The sequence below is a fragment of the Vicugna pacos genome, chromosome 19, assembly GCF_048564905.1.
Source record: "Vicugna pacos chromosome 19, VicPac4, whole genome shotgun sequence".
Taxonomy (NCBI): Eukaryota; Metazoa; Chordata; class Mammalia; order Artiodactyla; family Camelidae; genus Vicugna; species Vicugna pacos.
This window is the reverse complement of record NC_133005.1, coordinates 25,298,096-25,307,500: the sequence shown is the minus strand read 5'-3', so window position 1 is coordinate 25,307,500 and position 9,405 is coordinate 25,298,096. Positions and strand designations below refer to the sequence as shown.

Here is a 9,405-nt window from a genome sequence, read left to right as displayed (position 1 = left end):
CTTCTTAAATGATGAGCAATTTGTCAGGGAAGCAGTTGGCAGCCAAACCGGGTAAGAAGAAAAAATATTAGCATCTTTTGACTGGTCATTTTTTCCCCCTTTTCAGCATAAGCAGGCCAGAACCAGTATCCATTATTAATAGATGCATGTTTTATTAAAGGTATAAAGACCAAAGATTTGTAACTTTAATAATCCAGATTCTTATTTTAAATTCTCCAACATTATTATTTATTGATCAGCTGAGGATGTTTCCTTTGCGATTGCCAATCTGCCAATTCCTGAAGGGGAAATAGAAGTGGTGGAATTAGGGGGTTAGCACTGACACTGACTTACTTGAGGTTGTGCAACAAAACTCCCATGAAATGAGCTCCCCCTCTGTACCAGGCCCTGGGCCAGACACAGTGTAGAGGAGGCAGGATGTTGAGGAAGCAGAAAAATAAACAATATATGGACAACGCAATCATTTGGGAATACATGGGGAGTAGATCTGAGTGGCTAAAAGCTTTTCTCTGGACTTAGGAAGGTTTAAGTCTCAGTGCCACGACTTACTAGCTGTGTGATCCTGGGCATGATGCTTTCCCTCTCTGAGCCTCAGTTTCCTCATCTGTAAAATGGGGATGATAGAGGGTTATTATGAAGATTAACTGAGATACTGATGCATACAGCTTGCTTGGCACAGTGCTCAGCACACATTAAGCACTCATTTAATAGTAGCTAAGGTGGTGGTGGTGGTAGTGATGTTAAAAGTGTCAGGGGCATACATCAGGGTGGGCATCAATTCTTCCTTGAGAAGGGTTACAAGAAGTTTTCACAGAGGAGGATACATTTGAGCTGGTTCTGGAAAGATGATTAGAATTTCAAAAGGCTGATAAGCAGAGGAGAAGGACATTCCAAGCAGAGAAAACAGCCATGGAGAAGCCTGTTGGTGAGCAAGTGTGAGCTTTGGGAAAGTGCAAGAGCTTGGTAGGGCTGGAGGATATGGTGGGACTGGTGGGAGGCAACTGCGAAGGAGGGGCTAGTGATGGTTCAGAGGGCCTAGGAGGCCAGGCAAACAGGTCCAGGTTCACCCTAAAGGCTCTGGGGAGCCTTGAAGCTTGTTTTTGTTGTTTTAATTGTGGCAAAAAAATAAATAAATAAAAAGCATAAAATTTACCATCTTAACCATTTTTAAGTGCACAGTTTAGTGGCATTAAATATGTTCACATTTTTGTGCAAATAAAATCTCTAAAACTTTTTCATTTTGCAAAACTGAAACTCTATACCCACCAAACAATAACTTTCCATTTTCCCCACCCCCAAGCACTGGGCAACCACCATCTCTTTCTATGAGTCTGACTACTTAAGAGACTGCCTATAAGTGGACTCATACGGTTTGTCCTCCTGTAACTGGCTTATTTCACTCAGCATCATGTATATATACACACAATGGAGTACTATTCAGTCATAATAAGGAATAAAATAATGCCATTTGCAGCAACATGGATGGACCTAGAGATTGTCATTCTAAGTGAAGAAAATCAGAAAGAAAACAATAAATACCATATAACATCACTTATATGTGGAATCTAAAATATGACACAAATGAACTTATTTATGAAACATAAACAGACACACAGACAGAAAATAAACTTATGGTCACTAAAGGGGAACAAAAGGTGGGGAGGGATAAATTAGGAATTTAGGATTAGCAGATACAAACTATTATATATAAAATAGATAAACAACAAGGTTCTACTATATAGCACAGGGAACTAGATTCAATATCCTGTAATAAACAATAACAGAAAATATGAAAAAGAATATGTATGTATATGTATAACTGAATCACTTTGCTGTACACTAGAAACTAACACAACATTATAAATCAACTATACTTCAATTTAAAGAAAAGGCTACAAAAAATTACATAGTGTGTCCACAGTACCTATGACCTACAGGTACCTCAAAATATCTAACGTATTAATAAAGAAGTACACGTATGCTACAGTTAAAAAAAAAAAAGAATACTTCTATAGACAAAGCAGATGAGTGAAAGAAGCCAGGCACAAAAAATGAGGTGCCAGGTGACTGCATTTATATGAAATTCAAGAACAGACAAAATCTACGGAGATAGAAGTCATGATAATGGTTATTTTTGAAGGGTATTGACTGGGAGGGAAATTTCTAGGGGGCTGGAAGTATCCTGTGTCTTGACCTAGATGGGGGTTATGTGGGTGTACACAAAGTAAAGATTCACAGGGTTGTACATTTATAATGTATGTACTTTACTATGTATGACTCATACCTCAATAAAACTGTTTTGAAGAGTTAGATTGTTGCTTCTTTCTGGTCATCCTTGTCTTTCACTAAAATTCGAGTGGTGACTCAGTACTTATTGAGTGCCTACAGTGTACACAGCGACACGTATGAGAAGAGTGGCAGGAGCAAAGGAAGGTTAGGGCTTGGCTTCCTACTCACAAAGAGCCAGCAGGTGGCTCTGGACTTAGAACAAGGCTCACAGCTGGAGAGGGCTACCCAGGACCAATTGTGTTTGATGTCAATGAGACCCCTACACCCACACACCCCTGAAGAGCCAAGGCCAGGCCTGGGCAGCCTGTTCCATCACGTGACCAGACCAATCAGAAGGTAGCCAGATGCAGGAAGCCAGCATGAGGCAGGGTCACTTTGGGGTGGGAATGGGTGAAGCATTAGTCAACAGATGCCCTGGATCAAAGATAAGAATGGGTCAGGCCCACTGGGCAACGGTGAGGCCAGAGCCAGCACGAAGGAGAGTTAGGAAGAGCATCAGGTCAGGTTGGACAATATTTCTAAAATAATAGGATTCTCTCCTATTGGGACCACATGCCCGGTGGCAAGAGGGGCAAGCAGCTAGATGGAAGATGCCCAACCAGACCAGACAGAGACCAGAGATGTCCTGTTCCTGCCCAAGGTTACACAGCAAGTCAGGGGCGGATCCAGGCTAAGACCCTACGCATTCTGTACCCTATGGGCTTCTCCCCACAACCCCAGCAATACTCAAGATCATTTCTGTTTCCCTCTCTGAGTGATATACATTCTATGTATCCTGTGTTTTCAGATTCAAAAAAAAAAAAGAAAAGACCTCCTGATTCTTATGACAATTTAAATCATCTTGAAAGTGGAGGGAAAAACTATCCCACGCTACCCACTTTTAAAACAGATCTTTGTCATAGTGGGAAGTATAAACAAACCAAAAGAGCAATAATTAGTTCTAAATTCAGGCGAGGTTTATGGAATGTGAACCGTTTGGGTAATTGGCTGGGGTGGTACCATGAAGTAGTAATTAATTTGTTTCTTTCCTTAAAATGTTTTACTTAATTAAGGGAGGAGCTGATTTATATACACCCATCCCCTGGGGATGGTTTGTAAGGCAAGAGAAAATTCTGACTGTCTCCTTGCCACGTTCCTCATCGAATTATTTCATTACATTCAGACACACTTTTGCAACACTGATTGTGACAGATCCTGGAGTTATGAGCTCATAAATACTGGGGGGGAAGCTGGAGACGCACACTTAATGGGAAATGTTCTCATAATCAAAAGAATATTTCAAGCTGTGACAATGCAGGCCAAGAGAGGGAGAGGGAACCACTTTTTCTTCAAAGAATAACGGGATGGTGAAATCAACCCAGCACCTGCGGCTCTGTCTCCTTCCGAGTCAGCTGGGCTCCCAAATCTCAGCTTGTGGAGGGTGGAAGTCAGAAGGATTTGGATCTAGTCCCAGCTCAGCCATAACTCTCTTTGAGCTGATAGCAGCTTAAGTTTCTCCTTTAATTTATTTAACAAATATTTATCGAGCACCTACTATGTGCCAGGCATTGTGCTACATGCTGGAAATACACTGGTGAACAAGACAAGCTTGTTTCCTGCCTTCATGGAACGTAGAGCCTAATGGGAGAAAAATAATTTAAACAAGTAAAAGAATAAATAGCTGATAAGCCTATGTCTACCCTATGATCTGGCAATTCCACTCCCAGGCATAACCTGAAATAAATGAGTGCATATCTGCTAAAAGATATGCATAAAAATGTTCAAAGCAACATTACTCAATAGCTCCAAATCAGGAACAACCATCAGGTCTGTCATCAGCAGAACGGAGAGATAAATTGTGGTGTAGTTATATAATAGAATACTTCATAGCAATAAAAAAGAACAAACTTTTTCTTATTGAAGTATAGTCGATCTGCAATCTGTTAGTTTCTGTTGTACAGCATAGTGATTCAGTTATACAGATATGTTATACATATATTCCTTTTCATATTCTTTTTCATTATAGGTTATTATAAGATATTGAATATAGTTTCCTGTGCTATACAGTAGGACCTTGTTGTTTAAAAAGAACAAATTGCCATTGCATGCATCCACATGCAAAAACCTGGATGAATCTCACAGACAGAGATGAATGAAAGAATTTGGATAAAAAGAGTGCTAACCATCTGGTTCTATAAATATGAATTTGAAAACTGGGAAAAACACATCTATATAGATTAGATAGAAAGTAGAATAGTGATTACCTTTAGGGAGAAGAGGCAGAGGGAGCTTTCTAGAATGCTGGAAACATTCTATGTCAGAAACATTCTATGTCCTGATGCGGGAAGCGGTTATTCGTACACATATGTAAAAATTCATCGGCTGTACACTTAAGATGTGTGCAATTTACCATATACTTATTATACCTCAATTAAAACACATTTTTAAAAGAAAGAATGAGAGAAGAGACAATTTTAAAATAATAAATAGTTGGGGACTTAGATCTGATACTAGAATGTCAGGAAGGAGGCTGCCTACGTGAACCCTGGAGGAAAGAACATTCCAGAAGGAAACCAGAAGAGCAAAGGCCCTGAGGTGGGAGCATCGTGGCATGTCTCAGGACCAGCAGGGAACTGGCTAAAATGGCTGGAGAGCAGTGGAAGAGGGGACCAGAGGGGCTGCCAGGAGCTGGTCAAGAAGGGCCCTGTAGGCCAAGGAAGGTTTGGATTTGATTCTAGGTGTGATATGAGCCACTGGAGAGTTTAGGTAGAGGAATGACATGAACTAACTGACCTGATCTTAAGAATTGAGGCCACACACCTATTAGAATAGGAAAAATCCAAAAACAAAAACCTGACACCAAGTCGGTGAGGCTGTCAAGCACCAAGAACCCTCACGCACTGCCAGTGGCAATGTGAAATGATACAGCCACTCTGGAAAACACTTGGGCCGTTTCTCACAAAGTAAACACATACCTATCAAACTCCCCAGAAATCCCACTCATTGGTAATTACCCAAGAGAAATGAAAGCCTACATTAAACCAAAAATCCATGTGCGAATGTTTGTATCAGCTTTATTTATAATTACGAAAAACTGGAAACAACCCAAATATCCCCCAGTTGAGAAATGAACACATAAATGCAGCACAGCCACACAATGGACTCAGCACTAAGAAGGAACAAGTGATTCACACCTGCAGCAGCTTGGATCAATCTCAAATGCACTGTGTTAAGCGAAAGAACAGGCACAAATAGTTACCTATTGTGTGATTCCACTTATAAGATGTTCTGGAAAAGGCAAAGCTGAGGTGATAAACAGATCAGTGGTTGTCAGGGGTTCAGGGAGAGGGGAGGGTTTGACTATGAGGGGACAGCGTGAGGGAATTTGGGGAGGACAATGAAACTGTTCTGTATCTTGACTGAGGTGGTGGTTGACAATTTGATGCATTTTTTTAAAGCCTTAAAACTACACACCAAAAAACAGTGAATCTAACTGTACATAAGTTTCAAAATAATTTGTAAATGTAAAAAGTAAACACATTGGGTTCCTGCTGAAACATAAAGACTATCAGAAAAGTTGAAGCTATATTGATTTAGGGCATCCATACAAGAGTGGCGGTCTAGGCCCCCACAAGCATGAGCTGGAGAAAGTGTCATACGCTCACACCCTGCTTTGCCTCTGGATATTAAACTGCCAGACAGGGGGTGTGGAGGGAAGACAGAGAGTAGAAAAGGGCAAGCAACAGTGGGATTTCTTTTTCTTTTTTTTTTTTTTTACATTTTTTATTGATTCATAATCATTTTACAGTGTTGTGTCAAATTCCAGTGTTCAGCACAATTTTTCAGTCATTCATGGACATATACACACTCATTGTCACATTTTTTTTTCTCTGTGATTTATCATAACATTTTGTGTATATTTCCCTGTGCTATACAGTGTAATCTTGTTTATCTATTCTACAATTTTGAACAGTGGGATTTCTGGAGAGTCTCGGTGTCTGCCTGGTCCCACTGGGAGCTGAGGAATGTAAGTTACACCTCAGGGTTTGCACTGGGGGCATGGGAGCTGGGCTTTCTGACTCCTGTACCAATTGGTCTAAGGCCAAGGGCTGCCCTGGGGGAAAACTCTGGGACACTTCTGAGTCCCTGCATATGCAAGTGAATGGCTCTAGTAGCCCGGGGCAATCTTCTGATGACAGTATCACAGGAGCCCTCCCAGAAGAAAGCGCTCAGAAGCAGGGGATGAAAAAAAAAAAAAGAAGAAGAAGTGGGGGATGTGCAGGCAGAAATGGAAAAGTCAGACCTCAGGGGGTCTGGTGGGACGCCAACAGTGTCCACTCCACCAACTGTGCAGCATTCAACAGATACTGGGCTCCCAAGGCTAGAAAAAGTCAAACCTGAGAGGATGGCTCTGGGATATGGTAACCAAACAATTTGGATTCTAATCTGAATCAGACTACCTGTATCACTTTAGGCAAACTGCTTTACCTCTCTGAGCCTCAGTTTTCTCATCTGTAACATGAGGATGACAGAAATCTCCTTTTCAAGGTTGTTATAAGAAAGCCTGAAAAGAATCTAACTTGGACTTTCATTCTATTTTTCAAAAAATATTTGTACCTGTGCTGGTCCCCACAGTTTCAGAGAGAGAAGAAATAACTGGAACTTGTTCCGTAGGTGATGAAGCTGGTGTGAGTACCCAAACCATTTTGTGTGTAATTGACTTACTATTGGGAAATGTTTTTAAAAGGTCCACTTAGAGCCTCTTCTCAAAACATATACAAAAATAAATTACAGGTAGAATGCAGTTAATTGACAATCAAACATTTAAAGCCTAGAAGAAAGTAGAAATGAATATTCATCAAGTGGGGAAAGACTTCCTAAATCAAAAAGCAGTGGGGAAAAAAATTACAAAGGTAAAGATTGATAGATTTGATTTATGAAAGTTAAACCACCTCTACAGAAACAACTCACAAATGAAACATACAGGCAAACAACAAATTGGAATGTTGGCAGCAAATTCTCAGTATAGAGAGATTTCTTACAAATCAAGTAAAACATCAAGACCCCAAGAGATAAATGGACAAAGAGCATTCACAGTGTAACAAGAAAAAACACAAATGGCCAGTAAATATTACATTAAAAATGTTCGGTCCTATTAAAACTTTAAAAACTAGAAGAAAATGAAAAATGTAGTATTTATTTTTACTCATCAAGTTAGCAAATACTTAAAATAAATTACACAATGTTGGAAAGGGCACATATAATGGACATTCTCATCCAATGTTAGCATGAGTGAAAATTGGTTTTAAAAAAATGGATTGTGCTCACAGGTCTTTTCTAGAAGATTTTTTCTGCCTTCCCCTCTGTTTTTCTTTCTCAGTCCTGATGCTACCCTCAGGACCCCTACTGCTGTTATGTGAATGATAGGATATAAGAGACATTACGGTAAGGGCTGTTTATAAAAATTGAAAACAAATGATTAAAAATTTATAAAAGGACACTGCATACATTTTCATAGTCTGGCTATCAGTTTGACATATTGAGGTACTATGTTTCTCAATCTGCATTTATTGTATCACCAAAAGTGTTAATGTCAAAAAGTGTATACACACACACACACACATACATATACACACACATACATATATACATACATACAGATATATATACACGTATATATATGTATAGCTGAATCACTATGCTGTATACCAGAAACTAATACAACATTGTAAATTAACTATACTTCAATAAAAAAGTCTTTTTAATTTAAAAATGGGAGCTATCACCTCTAAAATGTTTACAGCAACTTCTAAGATGTGAGTCTAAGGAAATAATTTGAAATACAGCAAAAAAAAAAAACCTTTATATACAAGGTTTGTTTTAATCACAGCATTATGATGTAATAGTGAAAATTTATTTTTTTATTTTTTTATTTTATTTTTTATTGATTTATAATCAGTTTACAATGTTGTGTCAATTTCAAGTGTAGAGCACAATTTTTCAGTTATACGTGAACATACGTATATTCATTGTCACATTCTTTTTCACTGTGAGCTACCACAGGATCTTGTATATATTTCCCTGTGCTATACAGTTTAATCTTGTTTATCTATTCTACATATACCTGTTAGTATCTACAAATTTCGAACTCCCAGTCTATCTCTTCCCACCCTCCTCCCCGCTGGCAACCACAAGTTTGTATTCTATGTCTATGAGTTTGTTTCTGTTTTGTATTTATGTTTTTTTTAAGATTCTACATACAAGCGATCTCATATGGTATTTTTTTTCTCTTTCTGGCTTATTTCACTTAGAATGACATTCTCCAGGGACAACCATGTTGCTGCAAATGGCATTATGTAGTCATTTTTAATGGCTGAATAGTATTTCATTGTATAAATATACCACATCTTCTTTATCCAGTCATCTGCTGATGGACATTTAGGCTATTTCCATGTCTTAGTTATTGTAAATAGTGCTGCTATGAACATTGGGGTGCAAGTGTCTTTCTGAAGTAGGGTTTCTTCTGGATATATGCCCAGGAGCAGGATTACTGGGTCATATAGTAAGTCTATTCCTAGTCTTTTGAGGAATCTCCATACTGTTTTCCACAGTGGCTGCACCAAACTGCAGTCCCACCAGCAGTGTATGAGGGTTCCCTTTTCACAGAATAGTAAAAAATTAAAAACAACCCAAATGTCTAACAATTGGGAATGACCAGTAAATTGCTTAGGTGCATTACACAATCATTAAAAGTAAAAATCATGTTTGCAAGGAGCTTTTAAAGTATGGGGAAATATTCCTGTAATAATGTTAAGAAAAAAAAAAGCAGGGCATTAAATTTTATATTCACTATGCACTCAATTATGGGGGAAAAAAATAGGAAAGACAAGTAAAAGTTAATAGTGATTGTTCCTAGGAAGTGGAATTATAAGTTATTTTTATCTTCTTTCTACTTTCCCAAACTTTATACAATGCACATGGATTACTTTTCTACTTAAAAAAAAAAGACTATTTTAAAAAGGGAATTTTAAAGAAAGAAATGACACAGATACATTGTCCTGTAATGAATAGTTTATCCTTGTAGGAGCAGAGACATGGGAGGAGCAGATCGCTGCCGGGTGATGGCAGGGAGGGGAG

The 9,405-nt window shown here is 38.7% G+C and overlaps 1 long non-coding RNA gene across 1 annotated transcript; it reads right to left on the bottom strand.

Moving 5' to 3' along the window:
- Positions 1–192: 192 nt before the first annotated feature.
- Positions 193–4,557, bottom strand: LOC140687270 (uncharacterized). Its single transcript, XR_012061461.1, has 3 exons — positions 4,533–4,557; positions 550–604; positions 193–278 (listed from the first exon to the last, which is right to left on the bottom strand). It is a non-coding gene; the product is annotated as an uncharacterized lncRNA (long non-coding RNA).
- Between the last annotated feature and the right edge of the window lie 4,848 nt (positions 4,558–9,405).